Consider the following 22,798-nt stretch of genomic DNA (forward strand, 5'->3'; position numbering starts at 1 on the left):
GAGCCAGAAAGAGATACCACAATACCAGAGACCCAGAAGACAAAACAGTATTGAACAACCTAAACAGACAGGTCCAGGAAGATCTCCAAAAACACAGAAGCCACCAATGGGAATCCAAATTGGCTAACATCAAGACTGAAGATCACTGCGTCTGAAAATTCCTAAGAGCCATCCGCACCAAAAAGCAACTCATATCTCCTATACAAACAAAGAAAGGGACAGTTCACAAAGAGGAAGAGAAATTTGTAGCACTGATAGATAACTTGAATCTCAATGCAGTCCATCTCATGCAAACCGTAATGTTAATTTTATGTACAAAATTCACTGGCAGGTTAGATCAACTTTATGGCAGCACACTGTTAATTCAGAGCACATCACTCCGACTACTCTGGTTGAAATATTAAATATCCTCACACACCTAAAAAATTAAAAGGCTCCAGGACCTGATGGCATGGCATAACTAACTGAATTGTAAAACTACTCCCAAGAAAGGCCATAGTTCATCTCGTCAATATTTCCAATGCAATTTTCAGATTCCAGCATTTTCCCATTGTGTGGAAAACAGCCACCATCGTGCCACTGAAGAAGCCAGGAATAAACCATCACCTTCCCGAGAACTATGGACCAATTAGCCTGTTCTCCAGCCTCGGAAAGGTAACAGAGAAAATGAACCTCACAAGACTCAATGCAGAAACGGATAGGTTAGGAGTTTTGTCTGACGAACAGTTTGACTTCCGCAAGGCCCAATAATACAGCTCAACAAATCCACAGGCTAGTAGAAATCATTACGAAAGGTTTCAATTGGAAAATCATTACTGCTGCCATCTTCATCGATGCAGAGAAGGCGTCTCTCTTGAGCCGTCTCTCTCTCTTTTCACTGTGTGCCATTTAATTAGTGATAGTCTTGGGCCAGCTATCTCTGATTGGGTACCAGTGGAGATTGAACTGCCCACTCAGTCTCCAAAAGTTAGATAGGGCTTAAAAACGGCCTGGCCTACTCCCTATATACGGGAATAAAAAGGCGTTAGCTGATTGCCAGCTATCTCTGATTAGGTACCAGTGGAGATTGAACTGCCCACTCAGTCTGCAAATGTTAGATAGGGCTTAAAAACGGCCTCGCCTATTCCCTAAATACGGGAATAAAAAGGCGTTAGCTGATTTTTTTTAATATATATATATATATATATATATATATACCGAACCGAATCTACCGAATTCGGTAGATTATATATATATATATATATATAATCTACCGAACTCTTTCAGCAGAGCTGAAAGAGTTCGGTAGATTATAGCTGAGGTTATTATTTATGTGATGAGGGTCCATAACAATTTCCTTAGACTCAACTATGCGTCGCTCCACCTCGTCGCGGCATATATGAAGGTTTGAGGTTGTGTCCAGTTTATCTCATGTAGACGGCCTTCATCATTTGTATTTACTGAAAACAGTACATGGCTTGACAGGGCATTTGCTCTAGTTCTTTTGTAGGCAATGTCTCTTTGATGTTCTTCTAGACGTAGGAGGATGGATTTTTCAGTTTGGCCATAGTATTGCATCCCGCAGTGACACGTGATTTTTACACTCCTGGGAATTGTAGATGGTTGTGAGCTTGTTTGTATTTGCTTAAAATCGATCTTAGTTTAGGAAGTGTAGAGAAACAGGTTTTATGTTGAACTTTCTTAAAATTCTTCTTAGTTTCGGGGAGAGCGAGCTGATATATGGTAAGGAGATATAACCTTTTGGATTGTCTTGTGTTTCTGAGTTGTTTTGATGGCGGTGGCATAGATGTTTATTAATAGTTTTCGACGAGTAGCCATTACTTGTGACGGTTCTTTGCAGATGTTGTAGTTCATTTTTTAGCTCGTCATCATCTGATAGTATAGATCTGGCACAATGTGCTAGGGTTGAGATGATACCCACTTGCTGTGCAGGTTAGTGATGTGAGGACGCATGCAGGTATCTATCTGTGTGCATAGATTTTCTAAAGATTGATATTTTAATAGAATCAGATGACTTAGTAAGTCTTACGTCCAGGAAGGGAAGAGATCCATTTCCTTCAACCTCCATTGTTAATTTAATATCTTGGTGGAAGTTGTTTACATGATTTAAAAAAGACTGAAGGTTATCGGTGCCATGGTCCCGGATAAGAAATATGTCATCTACAAATTTTAGCCAAATTTTTGGTTTAAGAGTAGCTGAGGAGATTGCCTTTTGTTCGAAATCTTCAAAAAAGATGTTATCTAATATATATATATATATATATATATATATATATAAATATGAACATATCCCAGTACCGAGTTAATACTACAAATTGCTATATATATATGAAAAATTGGAAAACAACGTTGGTTCTGAATAGAGAAGAAACTGGGGAGGTAAACATAAAAAGTAATATTTTTCAAGGTCATTCTCTCCTTTATTGTTTATCTTGTCATTGATCCCCTTAACTAGAATTTTAAATAAACTGCTCCTGGTTATCAAACTGGGCAAAAAGAAGTGCAAAGGTATCTCACGTTTTATATGGGGACGATCTGAAGCTGTAAGCAAAATCAGAGAATGAACTCGGATCATTGATTAATACTGTGCAGATATTCAGTCAAGATGAACAAGGCTTAGAGAAATGCGCAATTGCTGGAATAACGAAGGGGAAAAAACAAAGAGGAAGGTTTGAAGATCTTAACGAAATGGAGCTGCTCAATGGTGAAAAGATCAAGGCAATAAATTCGAAGATAGATACAAATATTTGGGAATTTTAGAAGCGTCAAATATTCTGCACAATAAGATCAAAGAAAAAACTAGAGCAGAATACATAAGGCGACTAAGAAAACTCCTTAAGTCAATGCTTAATGCTGGAAATTTGATGAAAGCAATTAACACCTAGGCCATATTCTTCTGAGATATTCAGCAGGCATTGTTGCATGGATCCAGCTAGAGGTGGAGAATTTAGACTCGAAAATTAATGACAATTCACCATACCCTCAATCTTCACAATGACATTGATAGGCGTTACCTATCACTTAAAAAAAAAGGAGACAGAGGATTATTACAAGTAAAGCAAGTTTTTGAAGAAGAAACGAAATCTGAATGATTATCTACAGCAAACAATGGAAAAATTTCTAACTGAGGTAAGGAAAGAGTGTTTATTCAAACCCATGGAGACAAAATTCGAGTACAAGAACAACCAAGTAAAAGTGAGAACTGAAAGATGGAAAAATAACGCATTGCATGGAAAATACGTTCACAGCATAGAGGACAGCCAGACAGCAACTTGACCTGGCAATTTTTGAGAAATGAAGCACTAAAAAAAGAAACAGAGTCGGTAATGTTTGCACCACATTAAAACCAACGTTATGAAGGCAAAAATACAAAAAATTCAAGAAGACAGCAAATGCAGATTGTGCAAAGAAAATGAAGAAACGGTAGACCACGTTATAAGTGGGTGCAGTAAATTCGCACAAATTGAGTATCGTTAAAGGTACGATAATGTACTAAGATAATTCACTGGCATTTATGTAAAATGTACAAGTTTAAAGAATCTAAAGACTATTGGAAGCACCCTTGGTCACAAATCGTTGCCCTTATTGTGCTTCACGCGCTGTTTTAAGAGGGCGCTAGGTAACTATTTCGTCTGCTGTATTGAGTGTGCTATTGGTATATATATCTATATCGTCTGCTATTTAAACGACTTAATATGCTGATTAAATTGTTTCAATACACCAATTATTTTGAGTAATGAAACGTTAGTCATTATGTGTATGTTGTTTAGTAGTGTATGTTTATAATAAACGTAATGACGAGTAAGTGCGACTTTTCTGCCTGAAAAGCTCTCTTGCCTGAAGAAATTCGATTTCTTTCCACGAAAGACTTGATGTTTCCTTTATCCATTATTATTATTATTATTATTATTAATTTTTGTTATATTTATCTGAATCCACCCAGATACATTCATATTGTGTTCGACTATAGAGTGAACTTTAGAAATTCACAAACCGGAACATTATTTTCTTTCCTTCCCTAATCTATGTGTGTGTTCGTGTTGGGGTGGTTCAATGTGCTGTTCATATTCATCCAGAAGTTTTGTCATTCAGTAATAATAGAAAGAGAATAATTGTAGAAACAATCTAGAATTATTTCAGTTATCGTTTCTTTTTGTATATATGTATTTATTTAACTGAAGGTAAATTAGATATTATTATTGTACTGGTGCCTCCATGGAGTACGAAGACTGATTGCTGGAGACCCAAACTATCCACACAATATATCACACCCCTCTTTGAACTCATTAACAGACAGATCACTCCCAACTAACTGTCAACCCATCCATTCATTTACAGCCCTCCAACCAAAAAATCTAGTTCTCACATCCCTACTAACCACACCTTTATTCACCTTCCAGGGATGACCCCTTGTACTGACTCCTCCAGCCAAGTGCTGAAACATTTCCTCTGCATCAATCCTATAAAACCCTTTAAGCAACTTAAATGTTTCTATCATATCCCCTCTTTTTCTCCTATCAACGAACTTCTGCAATCCACACACCCTCGATATATCTTCATAGGGAACATTCCACAGACCCGCTCACCATTCTTGGTTATTTTTCTCTGAATCTTCTCCACTGTTTCCTCATTCCCAAGAAACTCAGGAGACCAGACTTGAGCATAGTAATACAGATGTGGGCATATCTAGGTCTTATAAAGAGGAATAACAACTTCCTTATCTCTACTTGCTAATGTGTTCTTATCTCTACTTGCTAATGTGTTCTTCAAAAGCCAAATCTTATGGACTCCCTTAGCAATATTTCCTCTGCACTTTAACCCTCTGTTTACCACCATCCTTAAATATAGTTTACATTTTTCTTATTGACCAATAGTACTCTAAATAATTATAATTACAGTCCTCTCACATTGTAATAATGAATGATTTAAGTATAATGTGTGATCACCAGCAAAGCTGGAACAGTGACTGAATTTTATAAGGACCATCTGCCGATTGCCGAAGTGCAACATCCAAAATCAAAATTTCAACAGTGGCTCAAACCAGAAATGAGTACTTTATACACAGCCTTATTAGATGGCCTTGCAAAATTCAGTTTTCCTTTTAAAAAAATGCTAATTGCTTTGTTCATGAAATTCTGGATTTTCTGGCATATTCTGGGATGTGGGACAAAAGATTAGGATTCTAGTACCATCCCAGTTTATCTGGAACTTTGGCAGTAGTATATCCATTTGGTAAGCCATGTTGGTTGTACCACTGCCAAATCTCATGCTCACTCATTTAATTTCTTATATTTCCAGTAGCATCCTCACTGTTGATTGACATTAACCTATTCTGATGGAATGTACCACTCTTATAGAGTTCTATCTGTTGAGCAAATTCCTCCCACATAGATTTGCAAACCAAATCCTTCTCCTTGCGTAGCTCTACAATATACCAGTCATCATTATTGCTCGCCATCTTAGCTTATTGCTGTCATTCCTGACCAACATACCAACCAGTGGTGCACCCAGAGTGGGGCAAGGGGGGGCCCAGGCACCCCCAAAGAAAAAGGAAAAAAAAAACACTGGAAAATTTCCCAAAAATTTTTTCCTAATTAACATTCTTTTTTTTTTATTTATTTATGTTGTGTCGTGTCTTCTATTTCTATACTACTTATGAATTAGTGATCATTGCAGATGCTCAGTCATAGGGCGTATGCGATGCATAGTGTGTATTCTCAAATCGTCTACTCAACTCTCCCCCCCCCACCCCGAAGATTAAATCCTGAGTGTGCTACTGATACTAACTGTCTTTTCTATCACACTGTTTTCTTTCCTCATTGATCTTCTGATATCTTTCTCCTCATTGGACAGAAGGAAAATCTGCCCAGTTGTATATATCCACCTTACATTCTCCTATATAATTCTCCTATATAAATCATGTCCATATAAATCACTTGTTCCTATAGCCACCACCACTAATTTTCTCTCTCTCTTTCTCTCTCTCTTTTTTTTTTTGCTTTATCTTCGTGTCCAAAGATTCCATTGCCATGCTCTTCCTTCCTTTCTTCCTCTTTGCAAATAAACTGTGCTCACTCGCTCATCCTCACATTTGTAATAATGAAATCACAATACACTGCTATTCTTAGATCATTTCTCTCTTTCTTCTGGTCATCTCTCTCACACCCTTCCATTTACATCTATCAGTTATCTGAATTCTTGCTGCAATATTCCATCTTGTTTCTCATCTTTACCAATTTTTAAGTCTTGGAATTTTTAATAGTATTCATTCCACATGCCTTGCCCATTATGACACAGCTGCCACCAGCCACCATTGCCATCTTTTTAACCAGAATGCTCAAGTATCATGAAAAATATCATGGGTGAGTAGGGTTTCCATCTTATCTAAACCTTGTTCTCCCATAGTACTAATTCTCTGAAGGTTTATTTGAACATCAAAAAGATTATAATTGAATTGGATTGCCAATGTAATTGAATTTCTGTCTTATTTAAACGTCGGTCCATAGGTTTATTTGAGTATATAAAGACTGTGATTGAACAGGAGTCCCATCTTTTCTAATATTTGGCTCACCCAAAATACTAATGTGCTAGAGATAGGTTTCTTATTTTTTTATGTGGAATTGCTATAAAAAATTCAATAGAAATGAGTGAAATACTGAATGAAAAGATGAGGTATAATCGTCCTAATGATATTTTATAGTGGACCTCCTCTGATAAGCCCTTTCTATGTGGGGAACCTCTGGAAGGCTGACAGTGCTGGTCCTTTTCTTATGTCCTCATTTTCTATACTTTTCTTCCTGTATTCTTTTACTCCACTTCTACTGAGAATCTTTTTATTCTGCTGTCTTTCAGAACACCATCATTTAGATCCAGTCCTTGCTACTGTGTTTGCCATGTGCCATGACTCATGGACATCCAACAAGTGGGATTCTGGTAGTCTTGCATTAATTTGGTCCCTGCTTTGGCAAAATAGTCAGTCTTGGATAGCCCAGCCAGAATTGATTGGCTAATGAACCTGCCTCAAGGATCGATGCTGTTGCAGTAAATATCCTTTTCCTTGGTTCAAGGATTGCCCAAGACTTGCTGCAATGTTAGTATAGTGTCCTAGATAACCATGGCATTCCATTTCTGAGTACATTTATTGTCTGCCAGATAGTGGGCATCCATGCTTCGCTCTGTGGTTGATAGGGATCTCTGGTGCCAAATCAAAAAATTTCTTTGATCATGAATCCTTCATCCTCTTTTCAGGCCCCCTCTCAGGCACCAGATCAAGGACAGATACTATAGATACATATATCATCTGATAAGAAACAAATGAATTGACATACATATCAATATACCATTGTTTCTCATCATCATGCGCTGAGAAGCCTGTAGGAAAATTTGACCCCCTTTTTATTCAAAAAGGCTTAGGAAAGTTTGGCAGGATCTACCAAAACAGTTAAAACAAAAAAACTATGTTCTGGTGATATTCTTGTTGAAAAATCATGTCTCACAACAGAAAAAAACTACTGCATGTGACACATCATGGAGTGGGAATACCAATTACAATAATACATTTTAAAAACATTCAACTATTCTAAAAATATAACATCAGAATATGACATCTTTTTGATGTTTCAGATGAGGAAATATGTTCAGAAATTAAAGATCAAGGAGGGGACACTTATGAAGTGCATCCTGATATATTAAAAGCAGTAAAATCTCATGAGAAGAATGAAACAATTTATTGAGCTGTTGCAGGACAACTTCCTCAAGTAGCATGTGACAGAAGGAACTCAAAGTCAAAGAGTGTCAGAGGGTATTTCAGTTAGAGACGTAACTATTCACTATTGTGATGACAAGTGGCCATCCCTGGAAGTTACGAAAGGAAACTGTGAGCAAGAGAGTGAGGAGTGGTTTCTTTGCATGGAGGGTGGTTGAACCATGGAATGCATTGCCTGATGGAGTGGTGAGAGCGAGAACGGTCAATGAGTTCAAGGAGTGGCATGATAGACTTTGTGTTTCTTAGGGGGGACCTCCCCTTGATGAGTCTTGATAGACTTTGTGTTTCTTAGGAAGGACCTCCCACAATGAGTCTTTTGACTCCATGGAGACCTGAATAATAATAATAATATTCTGCCTTCAGCTGGTGACAGTGAACATGCAGTTCTCACTTGGGAGGTGACTAAGTTTATCAATGTTCCATTCAGAAAAGGTTGCAGGAAATTATAACCAACTGAGGAGTATACTGAGTTCACCGGAATTGTATCAGTTGCTGGATGGGAAGAATATTGACAATGCATGGAAAGCGTTTAAAAAATACGTAAATGATGCAATATCAGAACGTGTCCCAAGAGTTTGAAGAATAAATAGGGTTAGGAGTCAAATGGATTTGTAATCTTATTAAGCAAGAGATATGTAAGAAATGGATGATGTTTAAGGAATACTGTCTGAATAAGGATGATGTCTGTTAACAAAATTATAAGCACCAGGCCAGAAGAGTCATAGCTGTTGTACAGAAAGCAGTCTGAGTATGAAAAGAAATTGGCTCTGCAAGCTAAAGACAACCCACAGGAATTCTATCGATATGCTGCAAGTAAAAGAAAATGAATATGAAAGAATAACTCTTTTGAATGTAGATGGTGTGAGGCAGAAGAAGTTGTTCAACTAATGATTTCCCATTTTGCTAAAAGCTATCAACCTGGTGTATGCAACATTGAGTTCACTGCTACCTCTTCTGAAGAACTCTTGTATGAAGAAGAGATATTAGAGCTGTTGCACAAACTGAATAAGAATTCAGCAATAGGGACGGATGGATATCATCATGGATGCTAAAATTCAGCTGAACTGGCTGTTCCTTTGATCAGACTATATAATTTGAGTCTCAGAATAGAGAAGATTCTACAGGAATGGAAAGAATGCATGGTAATCCCATTGCACAAGGGTGGTGCAAAGACCAATGTATTCAACTATTGACCAATCAGTATCTTGGGAGTGGTGGTAAAGATTTTGGAAAAATTGGTTGAGGCTCGCATTCAGAAATGGATTGACAGTGAATCTCTACCTTGCAATGAACAGCATGGGTTTACTTTATTAATTTATTTATTCATGTGAAGTTTCCTCCCTTTTTGGAAAGATTTTGGAAAAATTGGTTAGGGCTCGCATTCAGAAATGGGTTGACAGTGAATCTCTACCTTGCAATGAACAGCATGGGTTTACTTTCTTTCTTTATTTATTCATGTAAAGTTTCCTCCCTTTTCTCCCCTGTCCCTACTGGGACGAGTTGAGTCCACTCATAGGAGTTGAGTATTTATGACTGTAGATCCGGGCATGTTCACGAGGGCTGGTTTGCCTGTTCTGGGAGATGAAAAACCAGAGTTTCCAGGTGAAAAAACTCCCTATCTCTGTATGAGACCAGCTAACTCACCTTTAGTCGAAAGTGACCAGATAAAGGTTCCTCACATCATGGACAGGAATCGAACCCAGGTCTGAACAAAGGGCTACATCTATACCGACTGAGCCACAGAGGCTCATGGGTTTACTAAGGGAAAGTCGTGTTTTAGCAACTTGCTTACATTCTACAATGTTGCTGTTGAACTAGACAAGGGGAAAGTCCAAAAGTACCATGATAATTTTGGATTTTGCTAAGGCTTTTGACAGAATATAACATGGAAGACTGTTGGATAATATGGGTTTGGATTATAAAATATGAACGTGGTTAAGAGAAGGATGGCTGACTGACAGATACCAAAACGTGGTATACGGGTGATGTGAGTCTTCAAGATTTAAGGTAACCAGTTGTATACCACAAGGATCAGTCTTTGATCTACTGTTATTCAATCTGTACATTAATGATGCTGGGAATGATTTTTTATTATTATTATTACCCCAAGACCTCATGGAGTCAAAGACTCATCTGGGAGGTCCTTTTATCACACACAGCTTATCATACCGTGTCTTAAACACACTCAAACTCTTGGCAGACACCACACTCTCAGGCAAGGCATTCCAATCATTCACAACTCTGCATGATAAAAACCTGCCTCTCACTCCCCTGCTCACACTCTCTTTACACGGTTTCCAGGGATGACCTCTGGTTCTCCCCCTATCTCCCACTATTTTATGTAGAACCTCTCCAGCATTGATCCTATAACAATCCCTTACCAACTTGTAGGTTTCTATCATATCTCCCCTCTTCCTCCTGTCCACTAGACTCTGCAAATTACATCTTCTCAATCTTTCCACACTCGACATTCCAGAGGTACCTTAGTCAGTCGCCTTTGGACCCTTTCCAACATCTCTTCATCCTTCTGAAAACCAGGTGACCAAATCTGGGCACAATAGTCCATGTGTGGCCTAATCAAAGCCTTATACAACGGAACATGAATCTCCCTACTTCTACATGTCAGTGTCCTCTGCATCATTCCCAGAAGCCTTTGTGTTGTCTTCACAATTTTGGCTATGTGTCCCCTAAATTTCAGATCCTTATCCACTATCACCCCTAGAAACAGGTGACATCAAACTATTTGCTGATGATGCAAAGATATTTAGGGTAATCGGAAATGATGCTGATATGCAGTATCTGCAGAATGATTTGAATAGGTTGGAATGGTGGGCATGGGAAAATGGATGTCATTTCAATGTCAGTAAATGTAAAGTCGTGTACTTTGATGCATTTAGATATCCAATGTTGTATTATATTGGTGGGATTATGCTAGAAGAAACTGATCAGGCTAGGGATCTTGAAGTGTTAGTAGATAGCAAGTTGAAGTTCAAGAGCCATGTAGCAAAGTTTGCAAATACAACTCAAAACATAATTTTTATGCTGAAACAAACTTTAACATATAAAGAGAAGGATGCCATTTTGCCTCTTTACAAGGCCTTGGACTATTGTGGATAGGTCTGGTCTCCTGGTTTCTGATACAGTGGAGAGAGTGTTAAAAATGATATCAGGATTGTGGAATAGTAATTATGAAGGAAGATTGAGAATTTGTAGACTGCAGATACTAGCAAACAGGAGAAAGAGGGGTGATATGATTGAAATGTATAAACTTCTGAAAGGGTCATACAGGTTGTCAGTTGATGGAATTTTTCATTTTATGGAGGTGGGAGAAAGAAAAAAAGAGCATCCTTTGAAGCTTAGAATAATTACGCTAAGAAGGGTGGGGATGAGGGCTAGATTTTTCTCTCATAGGGTGGTGTGTGATTGGAATGGATTGCCATTGGATGTGATATGTGTAAGCAGTGTGAATGAATTCAAGAATAAGTATGATAGCTACACAAGCCCTTTATATATATATATACTGTACTATACGTCGGCATATAAGACGACTCTCAAATGCTACAGAAAACTCCTAGAAAAATTGGGTCATCTTATACGCTGAGTACAAAAAGGGAAGCTTAATTTCTTGGATGAGCATTTAGGTAGTTACAGTACAAGTTATATAAGAAAATAGGCAGTGTTTATAAACAAATCAGATTAAATTTTTGTTACATAAATTTATTTAAAATATTACAATAGATGTAAGTCTTAAAAAACGGATAATAATTATTAACCTAAATTTTCATGTTAATTTTCTTCATCATCTGTTCAAAATAGTTCTTCAGATTGATTGTTTAGATGATTTTTAAATGGATCCCAGTTCGAATCCGGTCAGTTGATTTCATTTTCATCGTCATCAGTGTCCCATAACAGATCATCTTCCATACCATCCATAAGATTAGAGATACGACACTTTTTAAATGATTTTATTACAGTCTCTACTATTACTTTTATTCCATGCTTTGGTCACAAAATTGCACAACATATCAAGTGATGCAGCACTCATAGATCCACAGTTTGTACATGATTTTTCACTGGTCAACATCCAATTATTCCACTCTTCCTGCATGTGGTCTTTAAATGGTTTGTTCAAGCAGATGTCTAGTGGTTGCAATATTAAATCAGTTAAATAACCAAAACATATCCCATACTAATAAACTGTTTTTTTTTATTATACCGCCTGGTCGCTTGTTCCACATATTATTTATCCATAATTTCACACTATTTTCGTCCATCCATCCTTTTTCGTGAAAATGTACAAAAACACCTGAAGAAAATTGTATCTTAGGTTTAGTTTTACGTTTGAAGATGATCATTGTTACTGGTTTCATGATTTTAAATAATAACAATTTTAATAATCCCAAAATTTCAAAAAAATGCAAAATTAATAATTAATTAAAATTTGGACTAATTACTTTTAATTAGGGTAATTCGCATAAATACTAAATCTATGCTATGCAAAAAAATAACAGATATGCATAGATATAAAAATAATGGTGGATATAGCAACAATACCTAATGTTGAAAGTTTATTTTTCACTTGGTTAGAGTATAATAAAATTAGTTTAATCCTTTATCCAAGTGTGAGCAAACAAAGTTTGCGCCTGAAAGTATCTTCAGGACTGGGGTAAGGTGGTACAACACCAGGGCAACTCGTTGCAAAGGTGGAGCAAGCTACCAACACTCCTATCTCAGTATGTCCTATAATGCAAAACACATCTCCTTGCGGATATGTCTAATGTTATGCATTAAGGGAAGGGTCACTACCCAGACTAGTTTCGACCTTTATTGAGGTCTCTTCAGTGGGAGCCAGGCCCAAGTGGAGATACCAGGCAGAAGCATTAGCAGGTCATCTCTACCTATAGGAGTTGCCAAATGGTGTGCCACCCTTTTTTAATAAATTACTCTGGATTTAGAGAAAGATGTTGAAAGTTTATTTTTCACTTGGTTAGAGTATAATAAAATTAGTTTAATCCTTTATCCAAGTGTGAGCAAACAAAGTTTGCACCTGAAAGTATCCCAGTCCTGAAGATACTTTCAGGACTGGGATATTCCTGAAGATACCTCCATCCTAAGGAGTGGAAGGAGGGCAAGATTGTGCCACTTCATAAAGGAGGTGATAGAACTCAAGCATCAAACTATAGACCTATCTGTGTGTCAGGTGTTGTAGTTAAGCTGTTGGAGAAGCTTGTGAGAGCTAGGATCTAGAATTGGGTTGACAACAATGGTATTATCTTTGATGGACAGCATGGATTTGCTAAAGGAAGTTCATGTTAATCTACCTACTCATTACAATAAAGTGACTTCTTCCATGGACAGAGGAGAAGGATACACAGTAATATACTTAGATTTTGCAAAGGCTTTTGATAGATTACTTCATGATAAGTTGATAGTCAAACTGGATTGGATGGTATTAGATATTGGATTGGAGACTGGCTATCTGATAGGTATCAACAAGTTGTGTATGGGGGAGCGATATCCAGGAAAAGGAAAGTTACTACTGGTGTGCCTCAGGGGTCTGTTTTAGGGCCAGTGCTGTTTAACTTGTTTATTAATGAAATTGGTGAAGATTTGGATGGAGATATTCAGTTGTTTGCAGATGATACAAAGTTGGGACGAACTATGAAGAGTAGAGATGTTCTGGCCTTACAAGAAAACTTGAATAAATTGAGTGATTGGGCACGGGAATGGGGATGTGAGTTCAATGTTGCAAAATGTAAGGTTTCAAAATTTGGAAAACAAAAATGGGATGCAGAATTTATGCTTGGTGAGGATATATTGTCGGAGGTGAAGGAAATAAGAGATCTGAGGATGATAGTGCATAAGGATCTGAAATTTAGGAGACACATAGCCAAAATTGTGAAGACAACACAAAGGCTTCTGGGAACGATCCAGAGGACACTGACTTGTAGAAGTAGGGAGATTCATTGTGAGTTCAATGTTGCAAAATGTAAGGTTTTAAAATTTGGAAAACAAAAATGGGATGCAGAATTTATGCTCGGTGAGGATATATTGTCGGAGGTGAAGGAAATAAGAGATCTGAGGGTGATAGTGCATAAGGATCTGAAATGTAGGGGACACATAGCCAAAATTGTGAAGACAACACAAAGGCTTCTGGGATCGATCCAGAGGACACTGACTTGTAGAAGTAGGGAGATTCTTGTTGCATTGTATAAGGCTTTGATTAGGCCACATGGACTATTGTTCCCAGATTTGGTCACCTAGTTTTCAGAAGGATGAAGAGATGTTGGAGAGGTCCAGAGGAGACTGACTAAGGTAGTTTCTAATCTCTGGAATATCAAGTATGTGAAAAGATTGAGAAGATGCAACTTGCAGAGTCTGGTGGACAGGAGGAGGAGGCGAGATATGATAGAGACCTACAGGTTATTAAGGGGTTGTTATAGGATCAATCCTGGAGAGGTTCTACAGAAAATAGTGGGAGATCAGGGGTGAACCAGAGGTCATCCCTGGAAACTGTATAAGGAGGGTGTGAGTAGGGGAGTGAGAAGCAGGTTTTTTTCATGCAGAGTTGTGAATGATTGGAATGCCTTGCCTGAGAGTGTGGTGTCTGCAGAGAAATTTGAGTGTGTTTAAAGCATGGTATGATGAGCTGTATGTTTGATAAAAGGACCTCCTAGATGAGTCTTTGACTCCATGGGGTCTTGGGTAATAATAATAATAATAATAATAACATAATGGATATGTTGCAGGGTGCTTAAGGGTCAAAGCTGTATAACTGAGAGGAGACCTCCACATAGCCTTTAAAGGAATGCGGAGAACCGACCAGGGCTCCTGACCTAATGTCCAATCCTCACCTTCTCGTGGTGCACCCTGTTGGGTATCTACTTCAATACTGAACGAACGAGGATGGGCTGGCAATTTGAGATTTAGCTGACCAAATTGTATTCTTATTGGTTAAACCAAAATAAAAAATGATGGTACAACATGACACAATTTCATGCCGGCTGGGGCGTCGCCCGGTTAAACAAGGCCCCCATTGTTTTCACCAGGGAACCGGGGCGAACAGCGAAAAGGCAGCTACTGGAACAAATCTGAAAACAAACCCCAACTCAACATCACCAGAGTTAAAGATCTGTTCTATCAATGTAAGAAGCCTGAATGACAAAGAAATGGAGCTAGCTGAGGAATTAGATAAGTACCAGATCGACATAATAGGGGTGACTGAAACAAAAAAGACCAAAACTGGTGAGATCTTTCTGAGCAGTAAATACTAAATGTTATATTCAGGTAATGACAATCAAGGAAAAGAAGGAGTAGCCATAGTTTTCAACACAAAATACGAGGCTGATCTTCTTGAATGGCAGTCAGTCTCAAGTAGAGTAATGTGGGCAGATATGAGAATGGGGAACTGGACAATGAGACTTATTTGTGCCTATGGTCCCACAGAAGGTTCTACTAAGGTAGAAGTGGAGGAATTTTTTGACGCTTTAGAAAAAGCAACTGACACAATGAAAAAGGAAAAGTTGGTCCTTGTTGGGGATCTAAATAGCAGAGTAGGAAATGATTGTGAGACATGCAAAAATATTTTGGGAAAATTTGGAGAAAAGAGCAAAGCTAATAATAATGGCAAATATCTGTTGGATTTCTGCTCAGGACATGGACTGGTTATTACTAACACCATGTTCCAACATAAAAATGTGCACAAATTCACATGGAGAGAAGATGCTAGGAATAAGAAAAGTCTCATTGACTATGTTATTGTTGATAGTGATGTTTTCTCCCTGGTGCAGGACACCAGAGTGTACAGAGGATTTGAAATTGGAAGTGATCACTATTTAGTCTTGAGCAGGATAAAATTGAATTTCATATTGAAAAGAATAACATGTAAGAAAGTATTAAAGCGAATAAAAGTTGAACAGCTCTCAGATGTGAACTGTAGACTAAAATACAGAAAGATTATTGAAAAGAAAATGAAAGAGTTTGAGAACAGGAATCAAACCTTGGAGATTCACTGGCAAACTCTGAAGAAAACATTGATTGATTCTGCCAGAGAGGCATGTGGTGAGGTTGTGTGCAAGGATAATAAAATCAGAACTCCCTGGTGGACACAGGAAGTTAAAGAGGCAGTTAAGGAAAAGAAGAAAGCATATCAAAAGTTCCTGGCAAATAAGTCAGCTTTTACTCTTACAGAATACAGAGACAAATGTAAGAAAGCTAAACAGTGTGTAAAACTAGCTAAACAAAAGTCATGGGAGGACTTTGGCAAGAATATAGAAAATAAATATCAAGAAGGTGGCAAAATATTCTGGAGGTTGTTGAAGAAACGTAGGAATGGAGGAAAGAGTGCTGTAAAAGGAGTTACAGATGATAAAGGTGACATGAAAACAGGAGAAAAAGATATCCTTGAAGTATGGAGTAATTACTTTGAAAAACTGCTAAATGAAACAAGCAGTGATGACAGCATAGTGATAAAAAACACTGACCAGGCATGCAGTCAGGAATACATATCCATACTTGAAGTAGAAAAAGCCATCAAAGGCTTGCAATGTGGAATGGCAGCAGGAGTAGATGATATTTGACCAGAAATGCTGAAGTATGGTAGTATAAAAGTCTTACAGTGGCTGCACTGCATAGTTCAGAAAGCCTGGAGAGAGGGACGAATTCCCGATGATTGGAGTAGAGCTCTCATAGTACCCATATATAAAAAGGGAAATAAAACTGAACGTGAGAATTACAGAGGTATTTCCCTACTGAGTGTTCCTGGCAAGATCTATGCAAGTATACTTGAGAAACGGTTGAGAAGAATTGTGGAAGAAAAGCTTGGTGAAGAACAAGCTGGATTCAGGCCAAATAGAGGCTGTCAGGATCAGATCTTCACTTTACGACAAATAGTCGAGAAAGCATGGGAATATAACAGAGATCTGTATTTAAGTTTTGTCGATTTGTAAAAGGCATATGACAAGGTGCCAAGAGAGAAGCTATTCAATACGCTGCAGTTATATGGTGTCAATGGGGCATTATATCAAGCAGTACTTAGTCTTTATTTGAGTTGTAAGTCAGCAGTTAGAATTGAAGGAAGTACAGGAAGATGGTTTAATGTTAAATCTGGTGTGAGACAAGGATGTACATTATCCCCTGTGTTATTCATTATCTATATGGATCACATTATGAAGGAAAGTGGTATTAAACCTGATATCAAAATTGGAGATGTTAATGTCAGCTCTTTGCTTTATGCGGATGATGTTATACTTCTAAATAAATCCGCTACAAGTCTGCAAGATTCTCTGACTAAATTGAATAGCTGTTGTAATAGATATGGTATGAAGGTCAGCAATAAAAAGACAATGACAATGAAAATAGGCAGAATCATTGAAAATGTCAACTGTGTTGTGAATGGAAACCTGCAGAACAAGTAAAACATTTCAGCTACTTAGGTACGATTTTTTACTGAAGATGGTAAATTAAATATAGAAATAGACAACAGAATCAGCAAAGCTGGTATGGTGGGAAGTCAATTGAATAAATTCATATGGAATAAGAGAGAAATTAGTCGGAACACTAAATTAGCTGTATACAAGACAGTGTTCAAACCAGTTTTAACTTATTTATCTGAGAGCTGGGTCAGAAGTAAAATACTTGACCAAAGACTAGAGACCGCAGATATGAGAGTCCTGAGAAAGATTAGAGGCGTGAACAGATGGCATCAATGGCAATATCATATTAAAAATGAGGATATTAGGAAAGAACTTGACATTGTCCGCATCCAGGAATGCGTTAGCAGAGCTAATCTCAGGTGGTATGGTCACTTAAATAGAATGGCAGAGGAAAGATTAGCAAAACAAGTGTTCTCTGCCAGGTTGGCAGGAAAACGACCTAGAGGAAGACCAAGATATACGTGGATTGATACGGTACAAAGTGCCTTAGACGATAGAAATATAAGATCTGATAATTTGAGGCCATTTGGTGTGAGATTGTGGCTAGCAGAACTAAATATACAATTGGGTGCTGCTATAGACCAGGTGATGGAAAAGATGGTGGTGACAGTATGCACAAGCAAATAGAAGAAATGGGTGGAAGGAGGGTGATTATTATGGGAGATTTCAACTATGGTCGCATTGATTGGAGTGAGGAGAGGACACACGGGAGGAAGGAACTGGATTTTATGCGGTTATTAAGGGATAACTATCTGCGACAGCATGTAATGGAAAATACTAGGGGTCAGAGAGTACTTGACCTAGTAATTACATCTGAGGATTTGGCTGTAACAAATATGACCACATTGCCACCAATCGGTGAGAGTGATCATAGGGTCTTAACTTGGGAGGTGGCTAAAGTGTAGAATTTTCAATTAAGACAGGGTACATGTGGAATTATCGGGCTGGAAAGTATGACAAGCTTAGGAGTTTGATTGGTTCAGTGCCATGGCATGTACAACTGCAAGGACTAGAAGTTGATAGTGCATGGGAGGTAGTTAAGAAGTGCTTGCAAGAAGCAATGGCTGACTGTATACCTAGAGTCCGAATAATAAATCAAGTAGGGGTTAAATGGATGAATAACACCATTAAGCTTGAGTTGCAAAAAAAGAAACAACTATGGAGGGAATTTAAGGAGAAGGGTGACCGGCAGGCACATGAACGGTATAAAGCACAGGCCAGAAGGGTGACGAGTGTGGTAAGAAAAGCAAAAAAGGATTACGAAAGAACATTGGCCATGCAGGCTAAAGAGAATCCTAAACAGTTTTTTAGATATGTAGCAAGTAAAAGGAAAAATGTACATGGCAGATTGATTTTAAAGAATGCCGATGGTAGGGAGGTAACTGAATCAGTTGAGATAGTTGAGTTACTGAGTGAGCACTTTGCAAAAGTATATCATCCAGGTGGTGACATTGCAGAAACGAATAAACCAGTAGATTATACGGGAATTGTGGTTAATGAAGTGGAGGTGAGTAGTCTATTGCATAACCTCAATGTCAATACATCTGTGGGATTGGATGGTATACCAGCTCGTGTTGTACGAGAAGCAGCTAAAGAATTGTCAGTACCCTTGACCATTTTGTTTAATTTGAGTCTCGGGTCTGGGTTAGTCCCGAGTGGGTGGAAAGAGGGGAAAATAGTTCCACTGCCTAAAGATGGTTCCAAGACTGCTGTAGTAAATTACCGACCGAGTCGAGTCAAGGTCTTAGAGAAAATAGTCAAGAGGAAAATACAAGATTGGATAGAAGAAAATGGGATACTGTATCGGGGACAGCATGGTTTTGTGAAGGGTAGGTCATGCCTCAGTAACTTGCTCACATATTATAACACAGTGACGGCTGAACTGGATAAGGGTAATGGGTTTACGGTGATTCTACTGGACCTTGCCAAGGCCTTTGACAGGATTCCACATGGAATTCTAATCAGTAAATTGCAGCATATGGGAATGGACATAGGGTTGGTGAGATGGGTAGGAGGGTGGTTGACGGAGAGATATCAGCGAGTGGTTTACTCGGGAGTAGAGTCCACAAGACGGCCTGTGACTAGTGGTGTGCCACAAGGATCTGTTCTTGGACCACTGCTGTTTAATTTGTTCATAAATGATATAGGAAATGATCTGAGAGGAACAGTTCATTTGTTTGTGGATGATGCGAAGTTGGGTAGGGCAATAGTGAATGCAGATGACGTCAAAATTTTGCAGGTTGATTTGGATAGATTGGAGGTCTGGGCTAAGGAGAATGGATGTCAGTTTAATGTGGCAAAATGTAAGGTTATGCATTTTGGGGTGAAAAGATTGGCGGCAGTTTACTGCATTGGTGGAACCGTGCTCCAGGAAATTGATGAGGCACGAGATTTAGGAGTGTTGGTAGATAAGGAATTGAAATTTAGGGGACACATTGCAGAAGTGACCAAAACAGCTCATCAAATCACTTGGTTGCTGAAGAATACGATGACAAGCAGAGACAAGCAGGTTATTGTTCCTCTGTATCGAGCCTTGATAAGACCCCATCTAGACTACTGTGCTCAGATTTGGTCACCTAGGTTTCTTCTTGATGGGGAGGAGGTGGAGAGGATCCAGAGGCGAGTGACCAAGATGATAGCAGGTCTGTGGAATGAACCGTATGAGAACAGGTTGAGGATTTGTGGGTTGCAAAAATTGGTTGATAGGCGGAGGAGGGGAGATATGATTGATACATTCAAATTACTGAAGGGTTTCTATAAAATTAATTCAGAAGATATTTTTGAGAACAGGGCTGGTTGTGGGAGGACTAGGGGACATCCATGGAAACTGGGCAAAAGTGTGGTTAGTAAAGGTGTTAGAGCTGGGTTCTTTACTTTTAGAGTAGTGAATGAGTGGAATGCACTCCCTGAGTCTGTGGTGGATGCTGTGACAGTGAATGAGTTTAAGGCGTGGTATGATAGATACTGTATGAATGTCAAACAGTTGTGATGAATATGATTTGGGGCCTCCCTCGATGAGTCCAATGACTCCCTGGAGTTGCCCGTAATAATAGTAATAGTAATAATAATGTTGGAGTCTTGACAAGTAACAGACTGATTTGGAGGAAAATTGTAGATAGGAAGTTAGTAATGATGTAATTTTTTCATGTAGTACTGTCATATCCTGTACACCCCTTGAGGGTACATGGCAGGAATTTGATGATGATGATGATGGATATGTTGCTGAACACAACACAATTACAGACACTGGATTCTCTTCTCCAACATTATACAACAGAATGCTTACTGAAGAGGAATTTGCTGATTCATGACATGAATCAATTATTGCCTTTCCAAAACCATGAAAAAGATCCAAGACAAGTAAACCATTACTGGCCTGCCTCTTTAACCAGCTGTCTTTGCATGATATTGGAGAAAATGGTTAATGTCAGACTTCTGTGGTATTTAGAAAACAATGTTTTCTCCAACATACATTGTGGCTTTTGTGGACACTGATCTGCAGTGGACCATTTGATCTGTCTAGAAACATGTATAAAAGATGCATTCCTAAAATATAAACATCTTCTTTTAGTTTTCTTTGATATAGAAAATGCTATGAGGTGATATGGTATATTAAAACACCTCTACAGTCTAGGTCTCAGGGGAAATCTTACTATTTTTTTTATTAAAAACTCTCTCTCTAGCAATAGCTTCCATGTCCAAGTTGGAATCACACTATCTCATCCATATTGCCAAGAAGAGGATGTTCCCCCAAAATCTTTATCTTAAGTGTGATACTCTTTACTGTCATAGTAAATCTCAGTCTCTTAACAACTTCTTTCCACAGTAAGCAGTTCTTTATATATGTTAATGGCGTCACAATTTACTATCATTCTTGTGACATGAGGGTCATTGGAAGGCAACTTCAACAATACAGATCATATGATCATATAGATCATATTTATGGTATCTTAGTAATGGGTTTAGATTTTCAGCAGAAAAGGTCTGTGTGTACTTCTGCTGAAAATGTGCACTTCAGTCTGCACTCTGCGCTGTTAAGAATAAGAGAAACTATTCTCCTAGTATCATCAGAAGCCAAAATTTTGGACTCATTTTTGACATATAGCTTAAGTTCCTTGAACACATTTGTCAACTAAGAGAAAAGTGCAAGAGAGCATTGAATATCTCTCACATCTACCCTTTACAGAATGGAATGCTCATCAATGTTTCTTGCTTCACCTTTATCATGCACTTGCTGAAAAGTTGATTGTGAGCCTCAAGCCCCTTACAAAGGAAAGTACCCTTCAATCTTTGGATCTTAGCCATCATCACAGTATAAGAATAGCTGCTGATGCATTTCGCATTGCCCATTCAAAGTATTTATGCAGAGCAAATGAATTTTGATTGGAACAGTTGTCGTCTTTGATCTGCTCTGTCACTTTGATTGAAACAGTTGTCGTCACTTAAATATGCCCTAAATATAAAGTTGTTGCCTAAGTATCCCATACAGACTAGTATATTTTCCTTACATTGGAAAGTTCAGTAGTACATACATCTAACTTCCATTTGGTATCCTTGTGAAAGAGATTAAGCAAACTGTTGCATGAATGTTGACAACCTCACATACACTGAACATGATATTATTCCTCCATGGCAAGTTTACACTTCAATATGCATCTTTTTGCTGTGCTAGCTAAGGACGCATGCTCAGTTGATTTAACACACATGCACATCAGAGTACTCCGATTTTCTTACATGTCTATACTGGCAGTTTGAGATCTGAAACCAGTTAGTAGTACTGCTGCAACAGTTTCCTGACTGCTTTATCTCCAGTTAAATTACCCGTGGATGCAGTAACTATACTGTTGAGCTGTATGACATCCAACTTGCACTTTTACATATAAAAGAAAACCACTACCAGAAATGTAGAATATATGCAGACTCATTGAGTTCTTTACAGCCATCTACTCTCCCATGTACAATTGCCACCCAGTGCTTTATGATATTTTACAATATTATATCAGATGAGGAGCCTTAATTTTGATGTTCAATTGTGCTGCATACCCAGGCCACATCGGAATCAAGAGAAATGAGACTATAGTTTCAGCTGCTAGGTCAGCTCATACTTCATGCACTGTTTATTAGTCCTCTATACAGACTACAGATAGTTACTAAGAGCAAATTTAATTAATCAATTGCAAAAATCAATAACAAGTAAATTTTATGAGATTAAATTAAATTTTGGCAGGCTAGTTGATGTAGAAACAGCAGAGAGGGAGTGATATTTACTAGGTTCATATAGGTCAAAGTCATCTTATACATTCTTATCTATGAAGGGCAGATGACCCACCTATATATGAACGTTTTAAAACTCATCTTTCCATAAGCCCTGTTCTGGTAGAGTGCCTGCACTATACAATCTGGAAGATCTTATTATTGTTGTTATTATTTTATTCATAAAACTTATTATGGAAAGTCCACTTCAGACCACATCTTAAACTCATCCACTATTAAAATTTTCACCACCTTCTCAGTCAGTGCACTCCATGCTTGTACCACTCTCCATGATACAAATTGTATGCTTCTTACCCTCTTGCTTTTTACTTCCTTTTGTAACTTC

The 22,798-nt window shown here is 38.1% G+C and overlaps 1 protein-coding gene across 1 annotated transcript in view; it reads left to right on the forward strand.

The window, feature by feature from the left end:
- Positions 1-3,636: 3,636 nt before the first annotated feature.
- LOC150092642 (uncharacterized) overlaps positions 3,637-22,798 on the forward strand; it is a 344,763-nt gene continuing 325,601 nt past the window's right edge. Inside the window, exon 1 of the mRNA XM_090414597.1 lies at positions 3,637-3,655. The gene's annotated coding sequence lies outside the window, so the exon portion shown is untranslated. The remainder of the gene's footprint in view (positions 3,656-22,798) is intronic.

This window comes from Typopeltis vanoorti, chromosome 25 (genome assembly GCF_054136105.1).
Source record: "Typopeltis vanoorti isolate ZY-2024b chromosome 25, IOZ_Tvanoo_1.0, whole genome shotgun sequence".
Classification (NCBI taxonomy): Eukaryota; Metazoa; Arthropoda; class Arachnida; order Uropygi; family Thelyphonidae; genus Typopeltis; species Typopeltis vanoorti.